The sequence below is a fragment of the Argiope bruennichi genome, chromosome X2, assembly GCF_947563725.1.
Source record: "Argiope bruennichi chromosome X2, qqArgBrue1.1, whole genome shotgun sequence".
NCBI classification, from domain to species: Eukaryota; Metazoa; Arthropoda; class Arachnida; order Araneae; family Araneidae; genus Argiope; species Argiope bruennichi.
Genome location: NC_079163.1, coordinates 69,248,420 through 69,267,926, shown reverse-complemented (window position 1 = coordinate 69,267,926; position 19,507 = coordinate 69,248,420).

Genomic DNA, 19,507 nt, shown 5'->3' with positions numbered 1-19,507 from the left:
TTCACATCTGTCATCCATGTCCTATAAAAAAGACGTGCTTCTGCTTGGAAAGTGCTAAGTGTGTAAATATTTAATTACAATAAAATGTAGGATTCCAATTTCGCTTGTAAGAATTTGCCTCAGTGGTTTGGTAGTAAGATATTGGACATGATTAGTGGACTTTGGGTTCGAAACTGAATCCTATGAAAATCCGCCGTATACTTGGTCTTGCTGCATGCCAAATTTGCTGTCGCAGATTAAATGTCATCGCATTACTGTGGCGATAACATTTATAAGGTATTGGCTTGAATATGGTTCCGTCTAGCTATGCTGCGTCCTAAAATAGTCTTCCTGTAGCTTCAAAATGGGACATTATTCTAATTTGAAAGCGCAGACTCAAATGCGAATCAAAAGCATGCCTTTTCCACTGAATATTTTAAAACTAGAGTACAGAATAATTGACTGTTGAGCAATATATTTTTTGATTACGATGCTACTTGCATCATATAGGTTCAACGGCATGTTAAATAAAGCTTATTGATTCTTCGATTAACTTCTATTGGTTGTTTCGTTACAAATCCGCAACTGTTTCCCTTTGAATCATTTGTAAAGTCCATAAATGAGAGATTTTCTGTTAACAATTACTATTTTTTTTCATGTATGCTAGATCTGCTGCAAATATATTATCTATCCGGCTCATTTATGAACTCATCTTTTACGAAGTTATACAAAAGGTATTTTCACATTTTAGAGCAATTTTGGTTAAGAATTTCAAAAAAAGTGCAATGCTTTGTAGCAAATTTCTGCCAATTTATTTGAAATGAGAAATAGTGTCTACTACTGCTACTAAATTCTTTCAAAATGTTGCATGTAAACAAGCTGCGGATTTAGGGATGTACTTTTACGCTTTCCAAATAAATGTTTCGATTCCATAATTTCAAAGCGTTGTTAAATGAATGGTATTAAAATTTCTAAGAGCAAAATAAGCAACTTTATTAATTGGAAAGAGAAAAACCGTAAATTATTAATTTTACATTCTCTTCAAAACGGAAATCTAAAAAGGAAATACTATTTCAAATATTTCTGAAGTGATAATGTTGGTAACAAGAGAAAATATCCCTTCGCTGAAATCTGTTGTCAGGTCTTTAAATGCATCTATAGCAACAATAAATCTTGTTTTTCAATATTTTTAAATAACGTTCACCAGCTTTTGTTAAGAATGTGGATCAATGTAGAACAGATTGTGGAATCTTGTCCAAAAACCGGCAGAAAATAAATGGAAATATATTGCAATCCATGATAAAGCATTAGTTTACTTAAATGACTGCAATGAAAGTAGGTTTATTTACTATCGTAAACGACAAAAAATTTAACTAAAAATTTAATATACCGCATTTTTAAACGGACTAAAGTAAAAAATTTCTCCAAGTCTTATACACATTGTCTTGAAAATTTGTGAATTTTTAATATTCATAATCACACGTTTTCATTGTATGGGGGCTAGGAGAAACTTTACGTTTTTTAAATGGTCTAAAATTTATATATTGAAATAATAAAAATTCTGCTTTTTAGTCTTACGTGAAATTTTTCAGTGATTTTAAATTGATTCGAGCTACACTCAATGACAATTTTTAGAAAACAAAGACGGTTAATATTACATTATCATGCAGTTCTGAGCTGTATAAAATTTCAAGTCTAGCTCATAGGGAAGTTGGTTTAAAATCGATTGCAAAATTTGTGCCGGACAGTCAAACAAGAAAGCGAATAAATGTAAACATAATAATGTACAGTCTGATTATATCATTGCAAATGAAGTTTTGGTAAGAGGTTTGTGATAGTTGCAGAGTATTCTTGCGCCGGGAAATTAAAAATAAGAAGAGTGAGGAAAGAAAAATCTTAAAATCAACATAACATACTTTCGGTTTTACGTACGATATTTCCTGTGGAAATTCCATTTCTTTAACCCAGAGAGCGAAACCATTAAGATAAAGCTCTAAGTCAAACATCGCAACGCTTCACAGTAATCCTTGAAAAAGTGCAGACTAATACAAGTATTATATATATTCTATGGAGTTTCCAGAATCTTCACCTATGAACAATTGTAAAGATTTTACAAGCCGAAAACAAAATTTTAAACTGCTAGATCTGAAAGAGTAATATAGAAAAGTCTCTCAACATGTGTTTAGTAACTGCTTAGTAATTTAAAGATAGTAATGTAATGATATTGTAAGTAGTAACTTAGTAATTTAAAGATATTGATTCCCCTTTCCAGATAGTATTTCTTTCCAGAATTCGAGTCATGAAAGATAATAAAGGGCCGAGTTTAAAGAAACGAACCTCGAAGGTACAAAGCATCTGTATATTATCCGTAATCTATTTGCTCACACATCGATTTCAGTCAGCTTGGAAGTCTGTCTGCTCCTCTGTTCGAATATTAGTTAACATAACTACAAACGGAAGAGAACTAGAGGGATAAAATTCGGTGCACAGATTTAAAATCTATGATGTAGACATCTATTAAATTTTGAGACAAATCCTGAAAGGGGATTTTCTGTAGGACTGTACTTTGAGAAGCATGTAAATGTTATAACTTAAAAACGGAATGATTTAATTATATCAAATTTGGTCTGTGATTTTGTGACATTTGTAATTCTGTATTAAATTTCGATTTCAATTGATTTGAAAAAAGCACGTCTAAAACACATTCACCTTTATTAAAGAGATGGCAAGAAAGTTTTGGGAAAGCACTCTCGCTGATTTTTCTATCTCTATTAATAATAAAGGAGAAAGTGAGAGTATTTGTGTTGGCGCTTTACAGACCGTTTAACCTAGAGCCACCAAACTTAACACATATATGCTTTAAAGGGTGAGAATTCTCACTTCTATTTAAAAAAAAATTCATTTTAATTAAAAATTAAGTGAAATGTTGGTGTTTATGTGATAATTTCCGAAAATATTAGTCAAAAATATTTTTCATCTTTAAATTCAAAGAATTCTCCGTTTAGTTATCACTTTTTGCCGCAGAACTTTTTCTTATTTTTAATCTATTTAAAAAATTTTAACTTATTTTGCAACAATATATTTAATTGTTGAAATGAAACGCAAATCGCTTTCATTGTTGCTACTTGTATTTCATCTTGACTTTTTTTCCCCTTTGTTGATAATGAAATTATGAAGAAACTGTTTATTTTTGCATACTGAATAGATTTTTATTTAAAGTATGCTTTTAATATACATTTTGAAACCTACAATTAAGGTTTAAATTCGTAAGTATAAGCATACAATATTGAAATTTTTATAAAGTGCATGCATTTTTAAATACTGTTACTCCTTAATGTAATAAATTACTGAATGTATAAGAATAGAGTAAGATGTATAGGATAAAACTTAATGTTTTTTAATATTAATTAATTTTATTAAGAATATATTCTATAATACACATAAACAATGCTAAAGGATTCTATTTTCGGTTCTTCAAGAAAGCTTCTGTATTATTCAAAATTTAAACACCTCCGTTTCTCAAGTTAAAGTTTTAGTTGAGATTACAGAAAATTAGAAAAAGGCAATGCATGATAAACGGATGGTATGAGGTTTTAAAAATAGTAGTAAGTGTAACATGTCAGTCGAATTTGAAATATATTCTTTTGAGCAGGCGATCAAAAGCAAGTTAAATAACTTTTAGCAACCATTAATCCGGATTGTAAAAATTAACTAAAACTAAGCTGGTAGCTGCTTTCATAAATAAATCAAAATCAATTTAGAAATAATCATTTAATTACCAATTTAAAAATTTCAAACGCCAGGAGACATTCGAAACAATATATTCATTTTACAGTTTAATTCATTATATTATCTTCTGACTAATTTATGCACATTATCTTATTGGTTATATTCCATGTTTAGAAAAGATGAAGAATAGAATTCATCCGAATATTATTTTTAGAATAACTATCTTTTCTTTTTAACATAGCGCAAATGGTACATTTAATTAAAATTTAGGATATTTCCTTCTTAGGGAAAATCCGGCAGAAATTCGGAACATCCAGTTATGCAGAGACATCAGGTAATTTTACACATATCAAATACGTAGCAAGTGTTGAAAAATTAAACTTAATTTTTTTCGGTTGCTTTCCAAATTAAACCTATTTAGTATATTTTAAATAAAAAATTTACTTATAAAATTCCAGGCAATCAGGGACATTTTTATTAAAATTCACTGTTAGTAGTAAAATTATCGAGGGAAAAGATTGAGCCAAGTCTTAGGCGAAGAATCCGAGGTCTTACAATTTCATAGGTCACATAGACCTTACCCGATCCACCTGGATTGAAAAATTAATAATCACAATTTTATTGTAAATTAATTAAAGTTCTTTCAAACGAAATGCTATAAATACCGAATTATTCATTTAACTCCTTCTAAATTATAGGATCCTCTAATTTTAATTAACAGGATTATAAAGAGCAATTAAATGCGTAAAAATAGAAATGCTTCAATAATTATTCATAGTGATGAGTTCTGTATTCTAAAAGTCCTTCTAACATTAGCGTGGGGTTCGATACGATTGAGAATATCCAAAGTATCTAACACAAAGGATATCTTTTCTAAAGAAGTTTGGATGGCACATTGCCTTCCCATCCCCTCGTGATGCTCGAACGAAAGATAATTTTAAGAAGACCTCTTCAAAGAGTAAAAGGAAGTTTTATTTTGGGTCTGTTGGTGGCTTGGGTTGTCCTTCCAAAGGTCACGATCCATCACATTTCTATCTTAGGAGTAATTTTTTGTTAGGTGTTATTCGGCTGGTCAATCAAACCTTTTAATCCACTTCCTTCGACGATTTAGTCAACGCCTTATACCCCACCCCCCTCAATAGAGAGGGCTTTCGCCAATACGTCTTTTTTTTTTTGTACATGGTGCCCTTAAGAATGATGCGTTAGTTCAAATTGAAACATACTTCGCGAAACAGAAGTGGAAATATCTGAATGAAATTTCCTTTTAAATATTCCTTTTCTAATACTTTCGCATTTTAATTCCTGTTGAAATTAATTACAATCTTTTTCTATGTCATTTAAGAAGATGTCAATTATACAAAAATGAAATTCATTCAATTTAAAAAGAAATTTTAATTTTTCTTCAAAAAAATTCAGTGTCCAAGCAATAATTTAGTGCGCACGGGCACATACAAAATTATTGTCACATTTAAATAGTACTTTTGATTCATATATATATATATATATATATAATGCAATTCTAATGACAAGTTTTTAATCTAAACCTATTTTTAAAAGACGCTTACATTAAAACGTATAATATAGTGCAAAAATGTTCTATAAATACATCTTTTTTATTTGAGAAAATTATATTGAATCTGAACTTTTTTCAAATGCTAAAAATCAATAACAAATTCTCAGAATGGAAGAGCCTTCCACATATATAATAAATAAAAAATAGTTTTGGGACTGAAACAACGTTTGAAAATGTCGCCAAGCATTTTCAAAGTATAGTAGTCTACATACAAAACCATTTTTTAGAGAGAGGGCGGTAGATTACTTTCAAATCTCAAAAACTGCAATTCCACGTATCCACGTTAGATAATCCTAGTTCACAGACATTTTGCACGTTACCTAAATAATATTACAGATAAAGCGTATGCGAAATTTCAGCCAGATATTTTAAAGAGAATTACTGTTATTGTTATTATTTTGGTATAATGTGTGGAAATTTAAAAATGATGCATCAAATGAGTCAAAGTAATTTTTATTATTCAATTATTTTAAACTTTCGAACGTAAAAGAAATATATAAAACTTTAAAAAATTGCTGTAACCATTATTCGTAGAATAATAATAATAATAGAAACTAATCCTGATACATCTAAAAACACTGAATAATTTTTAAAGAAAATCTAGAGAGATTAATTAGATTTTTTCTTTGCATCGTATTGTTTTATAGGCAATCATAGTATCTAATTTCCAATGGATGTAGCAGGAACTTTACATATAACGCGCGCAGTAAAATAGGGATGTAAAAAAAGTGAAAAATAATTTTAAAAAAATCTAAGTTTTAAAACAGAGTTTTTTCACAATTCAGAATTTAAAAATAATCTTGTTTATGCTAATTTCATTAAAGACTTGTGTTACATTTAAATACATTAAAGAAATACATTAAATTTTTAACTATCGAATTTCAAAGCATTCCATTTATTCAATAAATAAAACTAATTGATAACAAATGATAAACAATTCATAGAACTTAATCATTAATAGAAATAGATATGTAAAAATGGATGTGAAATCATTTATATCGTTTTGAAACGTTGCGACTGACAATTTGAAATGCAAATAATAATAATAATAATAATTTTTCTCGGAAAGCTGGAAGGGAAAAGTAGATTCCTTTTCATCTAACCTACTATTTTCAAATTTCTTTCAATCCTTACACAAAAACCAGTGGGAAACCCGAAACATTCTCGCATACCATCCAACTAATTTTCTCCCGTCTCGCCGCATAAAATTGTAAACTTTGGATAAGACCACGAATATCTTGCATGGCATTCACCAACGCCATGCAAATTACTTACAAATTACAGATCTAATTATAGTTATAATTGTAATTACAATATGGTTATAGTTGGTATGAAACTAGCATTTTTGCTGAATCTACTTTGAGAATACGTTGTAATGTCTTGATCTAGACTGATCAAATAACGAAACAGAATTTCCAGACAATTCTTTATTTTACAGCCCTATATATGCAAAAGAACAACTTGTTCTAATCTTGGTTAAATAAATAGTTATTTACACCTGTAGTAGGAGACACAACAGTCGAAGGGTTTTCTTGAAACTCAGTTGGTTCTCGGACTCCGAACTCGTGGGCGTAGTCCAAAAGTCTGCCTGCAATTCATTTCTTCTCTTCTCCTAAAAAAAATCTCCGCACTTTATTTCGGCGACAATCTCCGCGTCTTAATTTACATTGGTCATTTGAGCTCTCTTTCGGCCAATCGGGGTTCAGCAATATGCTCTCTCAGCGGCGCCAGTCGGTCGTGGGAAGGTCCTTTGTGTGATGTACCTTTCATAACTGACTATTCTAGAACACGGAGTTATCATAGTCCTTTCACAATGAGAAACATTTAGCATATAGATGTTTGGACACCCCTTTCTCTTTGAAGATACTCTCAATATCTCGTGGACGAGGAATTCTCCCATGTGGTCTTTCACTGCAATCTCTAATGAACAGATGCGAGACCACCCACGTGAAAAGACCCACCATCTGGCTATCTCGAGGAATTTAGTAAGTAACAACGACGACACAGCTGGCTGTAAATGTCTTATCAGTACTGGGAAACGGGAATGTTACAACGTGTTTTGAGCGCTTTTTTGCAGACCAATTCACACCAAAATTTGACACAAAACTACAAATGTGGCGACAAACTACATAAAGAATTTCATTTATTTAAGTCATTGCGTTTATGAATTATCGCGTTTACATGCATGAAAACCGATAGGTGGTCAAACAATTGACAGATTTAGTTCAAAATTTGATACGAATTGATATCGTGTATAAGTAGGATACGGCTAAATGCGTTGTTTGTGACTCTCAAAACTTTACAGCTTTAAGGAATTAAACAAATACTTAACAAAAAAGATAATATATTATTTTGCTTATATAAGTTATAATTATATATAATAACATTAATAATTTCATTGTAATTTCTAAAAGTCTCAATCAACCTTTCTGCATTTTACCTTTTAACCAGGTAATCCAATAGAGATCAAAATGAATCTCAGTGAATTTATATAATTTTGGAAAAAAATTTGTCTTCCGTTTAGCTATTCAAACACACAATTTACAAATAAAAACAATTTATAGCGATATTCATAAAAATGATACAATCTATGGTTTATTTTATTCATTAAGAGCGTAAAACTCAAACTGAGTCTATAAGCTACACTTATCTAATCCACATAGCACATAAGATTAGTTTACCAGAATATAAGTTAAATATTTCTCAAGTTTGGTTCTTGCATAATATTTAGAAAAATTTGATCTATCCGGTGACTTAAATACGATGATATTGTTTATATCTGTTGTTCTCATGGAGATTACTAAAACTGAAAGACATTTATACAGTAATAATATATCAGATAATAATTTAACTCAGCTAAATTTAAAAACTGAAAAGGAAAGACATCTAAAAGATTTCTGCCGCCACCCCCCTCAAATATCATATTTAATGAGTTTCAATGAATTATAAATTTTAAAAATTAATGAGAATAGAGTTTTCTTCATTTTTTCCGTGTAAAGGCTATATGTTTTTTAATATATTATTATAAAATAAGTTAAAGCATTCCTGTTGTCAATTATAATAAAACGCATAAAATCGTTTTATTTAATTGCTTTCTTTATAATGGCAAGTGTTTTATCTGATCAGCTAAACGTATTTCTCCCGCTTCAGTCCTTCTGAGTTCCAACCCAAGAATCAAAAGATCGTCGGCCAATCATTGGCAAAACGTCGCCCCACAGAAAGAGCTAGGTCGGGGCGAGATCGCTTGCGATGTCGCCTCGATATTGGTCAAGTCCCACATCGGAACACCGGGCAATGATTGCCGCAGCTTGTTTCCGACGAATTTGTTAATCATTTCCCTACCTGTATTATCACTGGCGATTTTATACCAAGCATTTCGCGATGTGTTTTATCAATGGGCGACCAAATACCAATCATTAGACGATTTATTTCTGAATACTTGCCGGCGTCATACTAAAATATTAGTTTAGTGGTTATTCAGTTTCTCAAACTCTATAAACTAGTGTCATAATATTTCAAACTATCGTACCTTCAAAATTTTGTCAAATGACTAAAAATACGAAATATTTTGTACTTCTTTACTTACGAATAATTTTGTTTGCTACTTAGTTTGATAAATTTAAAATTCCATAAAACACTTGCTTTTGATAGAATGACGTTTTAAATGATTTTCAATTTAACTATTCTTCTACGTTTTAAACTAATATTTTACCATATTCTTACCTATAAAACTTTTAAATTACATAATTTTTTTACTGCTCTTTAAGAAAAATAGAAAAAAAAGAGTGTTAAAATTATATGAAATAATTTTAAATTTGATCACCTGCACATCTATCTATATATAATACTAGGCGCCTTTGGCGACCAGCCGGTTCGCCAATTTTAATGTTCGTTAAAATTTTAATAATTAAATATTTTATGTAATTCCTACTTTAATATCTCCTTCATTAAAATATTTTAAAACTTCAAATCTTGATAGTCATATAATTCACTCATAATATTATAAAGGCCTTCAGTCATAAAGTAATATGTATCTCTGCAATTTTCTGTTAGCTCCTGTAGAATTTATGCTTTAAATTAAAGTGGTAATGATTAATCTGCAATTAATATAATAATATTTTTTACTGAAACAAAGCATTTTTTTTAAATATATGATTACTGAAAACAGAGTCACTGAGCATTTAAACCTTATGGGCATTAAAGAATATATTTCTTAATTTATGTAATGTCTCAAGAATTTATTAACAAAATTTTCTCAGATCATCATGAGCAGATCGATTAATTAACAGTGTTTGATTTAAAAGGCATCGAACACTAAGAAAATAAACAGAAACGTTTAAAATAATCGGTCGAAAGCAGGATAAAAAAAAAATTACTTAAAAAAACGATGTACTTAAAACTATAAGCATATATAAAAAATATATGACTAACATAAATACAATTATAACATAAATACAAAAGCATAAAACTAACCTAAAAATAATTTAAATCAAGTCCGCATCCGTTGAAAATAGTTGTCAACAATCAGAACACAATGAACATGCGTGAATTTTCAACGCCAAGTGTGGTAACGCAAATGCGTGAATTTTCTATGCCAGTTGGGGTAACGCTATGCAGAATCGAAATGTTTAATTTCCTTTATTCTGTTTTATTTTAATTCAAAAGTACTTCAGAATGAATCTGAAAGATCGATTAATTAACAATGTTTAATTTTAAATGCATCAAACACTAAGAAAATAAACAGTATCGTTTGAAATAATAGGCCGAAAATATGTTAAGCCTATCCTTGTTAGCGTGGGGAAAAAAACTGGAGCGTTACTCATTTGGCGGTGGGGAAATGAAAAGAATTTTTGGCTGGAAAGTTAGTTTTTAATTAATAATTAACATTATGATGAAAAATTCAAAAAAGGGACCCCAGGTGCACATTCCCGTTCTCCAAGGTATGCATGTGCCAAATTTGGTAGCTGTCGGTCAAACGGTCTGGCCTGTAGAGCGCCAACACACACACAGACATTGAGCTTTATTTAAGTATAGATTTATTTCCTTCATTTACATTTTCTATTTATTTTCATTATTTAATGCATGGGAAAAAAGTTAACATTTCACAGTTTCAATTTTATAATTAATCAGTGTAATTTTACTGATATATATACTTTTAAATTTCTAATATTGCCTATATCATCTGTTAATTTTAAAAGTAATTTCATAAAAATTCAAAACAAAAAATATATATATAATTCTTATAAAAAAATATTTTTTTTTTACTATATACTTTTATATTGCTTAATGTGAGCAATAAACGAACAATTACTAAAAAATAATGAATGAAATGAATAAAACACAAATTCCTGTTTTGACTCTCCCCCTCACTTCATTTTAATGCATTGGTCAAAAATTGTGTAAAACACTAAATTATATAATTTCCATTATATATTTCTTCAATAGACAACATAAATTAATAATTTACATCAAATTTCTAATATTTTCTTAATCCATGATTAGCTTGGTTTGATTTTATGGCACAAGAACCAAATTTGATGTATGATTAACTCTGAATATTCCACAAATATGTTTCACAAAAATGCAACACTTTTATGAGCTATATGAAATTTCTTTAGACAAATATTTAAAAAAGCTATTATTTTTACACCCCCACCTTTTTTTTTTCTTTCTGAGATTGGAAAAAAACAATGCAAAACTATTTATCTATAAAGACCTTCATTAAATAATATTTTACAAAGAGAAACAATAATTTACTTCAAATATTTGACTGAATTTTCTGTAATGACTTGCGCACCCAAGCAGTATCCTGAAATTATGAATTATGACTTTCAAGAATAAATAATATTGTCACAAAGTCATTTATAAACATAATTTATTTAAACTTTATTTACAATATTTGTAACGAACAGTTTGAAATTTCTAAAAATCCACACACACACACACACACACACACACACACACACACACACACACACACACACACACACACACACACACACATACACATATATATATATATATTGATTGATTGAAGTAGAATGCAGGTTCGAAACAGTGAAGAGACTTGGTATTTTTAATTATCTTTTTATTCTATTCCTAGTGGCATGATTATATGGTTCTATGGTACTTGCACTCGATAAATTTCCCCCTTTCCGCTCAAGTGTCAAGAAAGACTACCACATTATAAACTTTATGTTTGCATGTAAGATTTGGCGATTTTACAATGTACGCCAAATGGTAATCAACTCACTATGAATGAGAAAGATACTCCTTGTCTCTGATAACGAAACGAAACTTCCTTAAGAAAAATGCTGATGACCTTACCACGTTTCAAACGAGTGTTGAATATAATAAATATAAAGTGTGAGAAATTTGCTTTAAAAATGTATTTATTAAAAGGAATACGTTTATAATTTTCCCACACGGAAGACATTTATAAAAATTATAATTCTGATGTGCATAATACAAATTTTATGTAATAAAATGAATTATAATTTTTAGTTTTATAAGGATTTAATCTTTATATCTCTTACGTTTTAATTTTATTTAACAAAATGAAAAAAAAATACATAGAAAGGGCTTTAAATTCAAATTTAAATGGATACCAATAATGTTTAGTTCTTTCTATATGTATGTATGCTTTTATGTATAAGCAATTCCACAAACTGATACTTGAAATGAGCTAATGTATTTTTTACGTTAAAGCTGTTCAAATAAGGTTTTTTTTATAAAGCCAAAAATAAGGTTTTTGGCTGGCTAAAATAAATGATAGGAATCATATTAATAATTTTAAAAACAGCTGCTGGTTAATTCTCAGGAGAAAAAAAAAAACATTTTCAATAAGAAAATGCTGATAATTAATTTAAATGCAACATCTAAACGTGCTACATTAAAACGCTTAATTCTCAAATAGAGTATCATGAGCTTAAATTTTATTCGCAAGTAATGTAGTAGCAAATTTCTGCCTATTTTCTTAAAAGCGCTGCCAATGATATATTACTAATTTTCAATTTGTCTTAAATCTATGCGCGAAAGAAAGCTAAAAATAAAATATATTACTTTACATTTTATTCGTTCTTTTGTTTTTTTCGCCCCTGAATTTCTTGCCAAAAGTATAGATTTATATAGATTGGACCTTTATCGTAATCAAAATTGAAATTACAATGGTAAATATTTAAATATTAGGCCTTAAGATAAAAACTAATTTCACAACTATGTAAGCATGGTTTCTAAAGTCATATTTTTTAATATTGCATCTAAACATACTTCGAATTACAAAAATTTCATTAAATAAAATAGGCAATTGTACAAAAATTGCAAAAATTAAATTTTTTTTATATCCATCATAATTTCAAGAGTGAATTAGTATATATTGATTCTTATTTTCATCTATACAAAATTTCACATTTCTATCTAGAACATTTGTAGGTATATGCTTAGTTTTAAATTTCGAAGGACTGGCCACAAATGTGGAAGAAAGCGTATATTTCGGAATGCAATTAGTACATCATTAAGTCATTATGGCTTTAAAAAAATTTGATAATAATAACGTTGTTCATTTTCACTCTTCGGCAGGTGCACTATCGTCTTCATAAAGAAGGGAAGATAAACTTGGGGAACTGAACATTTAAACCCTCTCAGAGACTTACTGGAATACTCAGCAAGAAAAGAATTGTTTTTGTTGCAATGCAAAATCAAAACTTTTTTTTTTCTGAAAAATGTTATTTGGAGAGACGAATGTTGCTTTAATCTAGATAGAAACATTAATTTGAAAAAATTTCACGTTTGGAAAAGTGAAGACAATTTTTCGTGCAAGAAATTCATCATCACTCGCAGTTTTCTGTTCATATGTTACAACTGCCGTTTTTAGAAGTCCTTGAGTTGGTCTCATTTTCTACAAAAGTATATTGTATGGTAACGATAGATTCAGTCAATTTTTATTGGCACTATATCTGAACTAAGAAATGAATTAACTTTATCAATAGATATTTGATAAATCTTTGCTGACTAACTCAAAAAGCCAGTCCTCATGTCACATGAACTCAATCACATATGCTCAAGCATTATTAAGTTAATGTAATTCTGCATAAGTGTTGAAAGTGTTAATTTGGAACCAATTTTTAAGCACTTTAATTAATAGAATATCATTCTATTTTTTTAAAATGTAATGAAAGTTAATAAATGTTATGTTTTATCAAAGGAAAGATAGAATTTCAACCGCTTGAAATTAAGCATGTTATATCCTTTGAGAGTAAATTTTATAGACCACAGTTTAGTACATATTATAGTATAATTTTATTCAAATACTTTAAAGATACGGTTAGGTTATTCTTTTTTTTTTGGGGGGGGGGAGGAGGTCCTCCAAAAAGGGCTTAAATTGGAATTAAAATTATTACCTGAATTTGAAGAGGTCTATCGTAGCTCTCAGAAATCAGTTATAAACATTATCATTAATTGAAATTGGAAAAGTCTAAAGCAAAAAGATAATAATTAATATAAAAAGCCACCAATCAATAGAAAAATTAAGGCTGTATTCTTTTATATCTTGAGGAACAAACGAATAAAAAAGGAAATGATATCGTTCATAAAATATCAAACTTGAGTTCAGATTTTATATGCTGATATGAGCTTGAAAATCAAAACCTATTTTCCATTATTGAGCTTACAAAAATTAGTGATGTAATTTGTGGAATCATTTTCTTTAATTGATCCGATGAAACGATTTTAATAGGCTATATATTTTTCTACATTAAAGCGTATTTCTAAGAGTGTTTATTACATTTTTAAAAGTAGATAAACTACAAAAAATTTACTGTTTTTCCTTTATTGAAATTATTTTTCTGTCAGATTTCATTAAAAACTATTTTGGTGATTCAAATATGACAAACTTCCCTTATTTCTACTATTTTGAAAATACTCCTATTAAAGTAAGCAATATCAAACTAATTTCTTTTCTAACCAATAAATATAATTACGAAGTAAACAAAATCTATGAAATGATGTGGAACGCACTAATCATTCTATTTACTGGCCAATTACATTAGATTTTTTTTGTTGTTGTTAATTGATATAGTTGTATCACTATAACCTGAATTTGAAGTCAAAACTTATGTCTTGTCGTAGCCTAAAAATTCAATTCCCTGTGTATTAGATATCCTATTCTATCCAAGATATAGTATTCAAATTTCGTATGTGAAAATGTTCTCTTTAGGCATCTATTTTCTTTATCTTTTTTTGTAAAACATAATTATTTATCAGATCTAAGACATTTCTTTGCATAAAAGCAGAATTGATTTTGTAAATAGAATTTACATGATTTAAAATATTTTTTTAAAGAATATTTAACAAAAAAGGGAGTTGAAATAAACAAAAGTAGGTTTTTCCAAACTAATGTATTGAAAGAAAAAGGCAAAATAATTCTTGAAATCTATAATATAAAACTGGCAGATAATTGGCAGAATCCTATGTTCAAATTAATCCACTTATGTACATTTTTTTTTTTTTTTTTTTACTAAAATTTCTTTTCCATTACGAATCTAATTTCAATAAATGTTAAGACAATTTTACTTTATGACATAAAACATGAGTACTATTGAGATTAAAAAACATAAAATTGCTAAGTGAACTATTGTAATATATATACACATACATTTTTTCCCTTTTATGAGTAAAGATAATAGCGATTTTGAAGAAAATTCATTCAGAAATATGAGATTGTTCAAATATTAGTAAATAAAACAGCTATAGATTCTCTTATATCTTACTTCTTTTTAAATGCATTTAATTCCGCTATTTATTTTTCTGATAAAAACAGTCTTACTTTTCTATTAATAATAGAATTAATTATCACTTATTGCAAGATATATGAATAAGATAAATGTATGTACAAGATCTCATAAATGAAAGATCAAATAAAATTTTTACAAAAATTATCGCCATTCCATTATTAACAATTAGCCCGACCGGAAATGCAGCTATGGAAAACTAAAAACCGTCACCCGCGCCAAGTTTTCTTGCCAAAGGTCCAAATCCCAGTAAATTTACGATGCAACAGGGGTAGGGAATGATTTACCGAGCTCAAATTTTCCGATACCGATTATATACAAGAAAACGCAGCGCGGCACACACAGAAGTAAGCAAGGAGGCAAAAGAGAAAAAAGGGACGAACGGATGATGACTTGCCTTATATAACATAGGTTTTCTGGCCACGCGCCGAGGGAATGGCCTTTGACATCTGTTCAAGGGTACCGAAGTATCACTCTCATTTGAAACGTAGTTCTTGATGGTGCATTATTTTTACAAAGGGATTAATTAAACTGAAAGTGGAATTGGATCACGAAATAAGAGAATATTTTAGAATGAATTTACTATGGGCTAAATTAAGATAAAATCTTGGAGATTAACTAAATTGAAATTAGAATTAAAATATCATTACATTCATATATATATATATATATATATATATATATATATATATATATATATATATATATATATATAGGTTCAATTTCCCTTTTTTTAAATCAGAATTAATGAACCTAGAAAACAATCATAGTAATTATTAAGCTTTCCTTTCTTTTAAAAGTACAAATAAAATTTTTGTTGACAATAGCAAATGTGTAATTAATGAGCAAAAGTCTTATGGAACTGATAACATGACAATGTTTTCTATCTGATAATGGACTGTGTAAATTTTATAATAACGTTTAGGATAATAAAGAAAAAGAAAAATAACTCATACAAATTGGAGTAAAATTTATGTTACTATTTTATAAAATGTGAAATAATTCTAAACTGTTCATATAAGAGTATTCAAAAATACCTACATAATCTCAATTTTTAAAGATTTTTTTTTTCGATGTTTACAATAAATATATTCTGCTAATCCTTTTTTACTCACATGGCAAAATAAAAATAATTACACAAATGTTATTCAATACCAAAATATAAGAACGTTATTTCATACTTTTTAAAACTTCCTTCTTTTGAACATTTGAAATTGTTGTTAAAAAAAGAAAGAAATTGTAAATGAAAAGGAAAAATAACTGCAATAATTTAAGAATACGCGAAAAAAAAAAGCCAATAAAAATTTAAATTAAAATCACTTGAAAAAAATACGAACAAGAAAAGAAAAGACGATAATTCAATTAAAAAAGTAAAGTTTCAACACTTTTCCGCTTTATGGTCGGTTATACCTAACTCTAATAATATCACGTGCAAGTCCGTGTTACAGGTAATCGACACGTTAGAAACGCTTTAACAAAAATAAGCTTTTTTATTCACTATTTAGAATAAATTTTATGCTATTTACAAATATATAATAATAAATAATTTTCACTTGCCCTTTTTTTCTTGAAATGATAGCATGCGTTTCTGGATGAATTCCAAAATCCAATACACGTCAGTTGATTCATGGGAAATTCCTTAAATACATTCGCAAAGCGCCACTTAGGAAAAGCGACTTTCCAGACGTCGCGGCGACTATGGGCCGAATTATTTTGAACCGACCGTTTTCACAATGTCGCCGTGGGAGTTCACCCCGATGAAAAGGCAACCTTCAGAGGCGACAGAAAAAAATATGGTCAGAATCTGATGTCGCACCGACGCAATGGGGAGATCGGGGAAATACGGGCGAGTTTTACCGGATAATTACGATCATTGGCCAATCATTTGCATATTAATAACTATCAAATGACTCAGATTCCCTTAGAGAACATCTGTCAGAGATCACACAGAACAGAGACGCTGTAGCTGATTAATTTTTGTTGTCGTTTTTCCTATGGAATAATATATATTTTTTTTTTTTTCATTTATAAGTTTCAAAAGAAAATCTGAATTTTACAGCATATGAATTATTTATATTGCTTCGCACTGTTCATAAAAAATCCAAAATGAATTTAAAATCAAGAAAATATGAAATTCCTTTAGTAATAACTGATGCTGAGTAATAATTGAAAGTTTTGAAAGATTAAATATAAAACAATGACACTGGCATTCTTTTATGCTAAGTTAGATTCTTAGGATATTTGGAAATTATATCATGCAAATTGAATGCTTTGAAAGGAAAGTTTTGAAATGTTACATTGTGAATGCAAAGGCCGCATTCACAATCGTATTAAAACATCAGCTGATCATTAATCACTACTCAGTGGTCAAATCGGTATTCTCCAGACCAAACCGGTTGTCAATTTTTCCCTATTTTGCGCCAGTTTTTGATCATGGCTGACAACGTATGATCACATTCTGATCAACTGTTTTTCGGACGCAGTTGTCGACTTGTGATAATTTCGAGATGGAGAAGTTGCCTGTGAACTGACCTTCTAGTGGCCATCTTTATAGGTGCCACCCATTGCAGAATATGGAACTAAAGTGAAATCTTTTAAAAAATAACGCTTTTATATTTCAATTTTTTTTTAATTCTTAACTCAGGTAAATAAATTAAATAAATGGTATTGAATAGAATTAAAATTGCTTAAATAGATAAATTAAGTCAATCATACTCTTCTTAAATAAATTAAGTATTAATTACAATTATTAAGCTTTATTAATAATAATTATTATTAATTTAAATTAAAAGTGTGATTGAAATAACAGCTGTTTGGGAATAAATATTTATAAATGACAACAGCAAAAATATTTGTTATTCAATAATTCGTGGATTATACATTAGGGATGACGAATATTTTATGAGCGGTTATTACGTAACTAATATCAAAAAGTCACAAATACCAGTGATCAATACTTTTCAAAGAGGAGTGTGATTCAAATCCTTGATACGATTTTACTGGTGATATTTTGATTACAGGTACTGGATCACGATAGAAAGCAAAAATCGATACGATCTGTCCAATGGAAGCTCTCGAACAAGAGTTCAATCATGCATAGGGAAAGTCCCTTACCACTGATGCATTTTCCAGGAACAAACCTCCCACAAACAGTTGTAGTGGGCGGCGGGACCTATTGATCCCAAGCAGAGAGCTTCCTATTTCTATCTCTCTATCTCATCATATGATAACGACTATCGCTGGAAGCTACAAGCGGCTTGTTTCCTTGTACGAAAACAAGTTTCCTTTCGCACTCAAGTCTCCACAGAAAAATATTTATTCTGAGAAAAAACTCTATCTGAAAAAAAGGATTAATATTTTTCATTTAAATTACTAAACACATATGGAGACTTGAATATGTTTTTTTTCTACACCACTCTTTTTGATATTTGCATTCTTATTTTGTTTGCAGCTTCTTTCATCTTTAAAAGCTTTATTTTTAAATAAAAAAAATTCTAATTAGAATAATTTTATCTTATTGTTCGCCAAATTTTAAATCGATAATTTTTTAACAATCTCTTTTGAAAACCGCTGGCGAATATATTGATTCACTAATCTTGATTGTGATTATTGTAGACCGAAATGTTCTCAAAATATAATGTAGTTGACTTAATGTTAAAAAAGAGAAGCTAAAATGCAAGGTCGCTGGAGACTATACGATTTTATGCAAAAATGAAAGTTAATAAAACGTTCTGAAAAAATGTGTTTAAATGACATTTGGATGGACACTAGGGATTTTTTATTTGCTTGAAAACTTCATTTCCAAGTAGTGATATAAATAATATTATTAAATTTGTTGCTTATTGTTTAATACCATTTGTTATAATTTGGCAGTTGAAGGCAGTTGTACATCGTATAAGATTCTTACTTAGTTATTATTTTATTGTAAAATCAAATTAGTCTTCTGTATTTTTATGAACACAAAAGAATATATGCCTTTAAATTATTGTACATTCAAATTTAATCCGTAGAAAAATTGTGAAAAAAGTTCAAAGCCTAAGTCCTCTTACGACAAACTTGCAGAATAGTGTAGCAGAATGAAATCTATACTTATAATAAAGCTCAATGTGTGTATGCGTGTGTGTGTGTGTGTGTGTGTGTGTGTGTGTGTGTGTGTGTGTGTGTGTGTGTGTGTGTGTGTGTGTGTGTGTGTGTGTGTTGGCGCTCTACAGGCCAGGTCATTTGACATACAGCTATCAAATTTGGTACATAAATAGTGTCGTGGCTGGTTCGTGAGTGCTTTGAGAAAAGTAGGCAAATAGAAAACTTAACAGATTTATTTCAGATTCGTTCGAGTTACTCTGCTCAATAACTCCTTCTCCTCCAAGAGCCAACACTCGAATGACATCACTCTTTGAATTACACTCGCGCTAGTTGTCTAGCGCCATCTATGAACGTT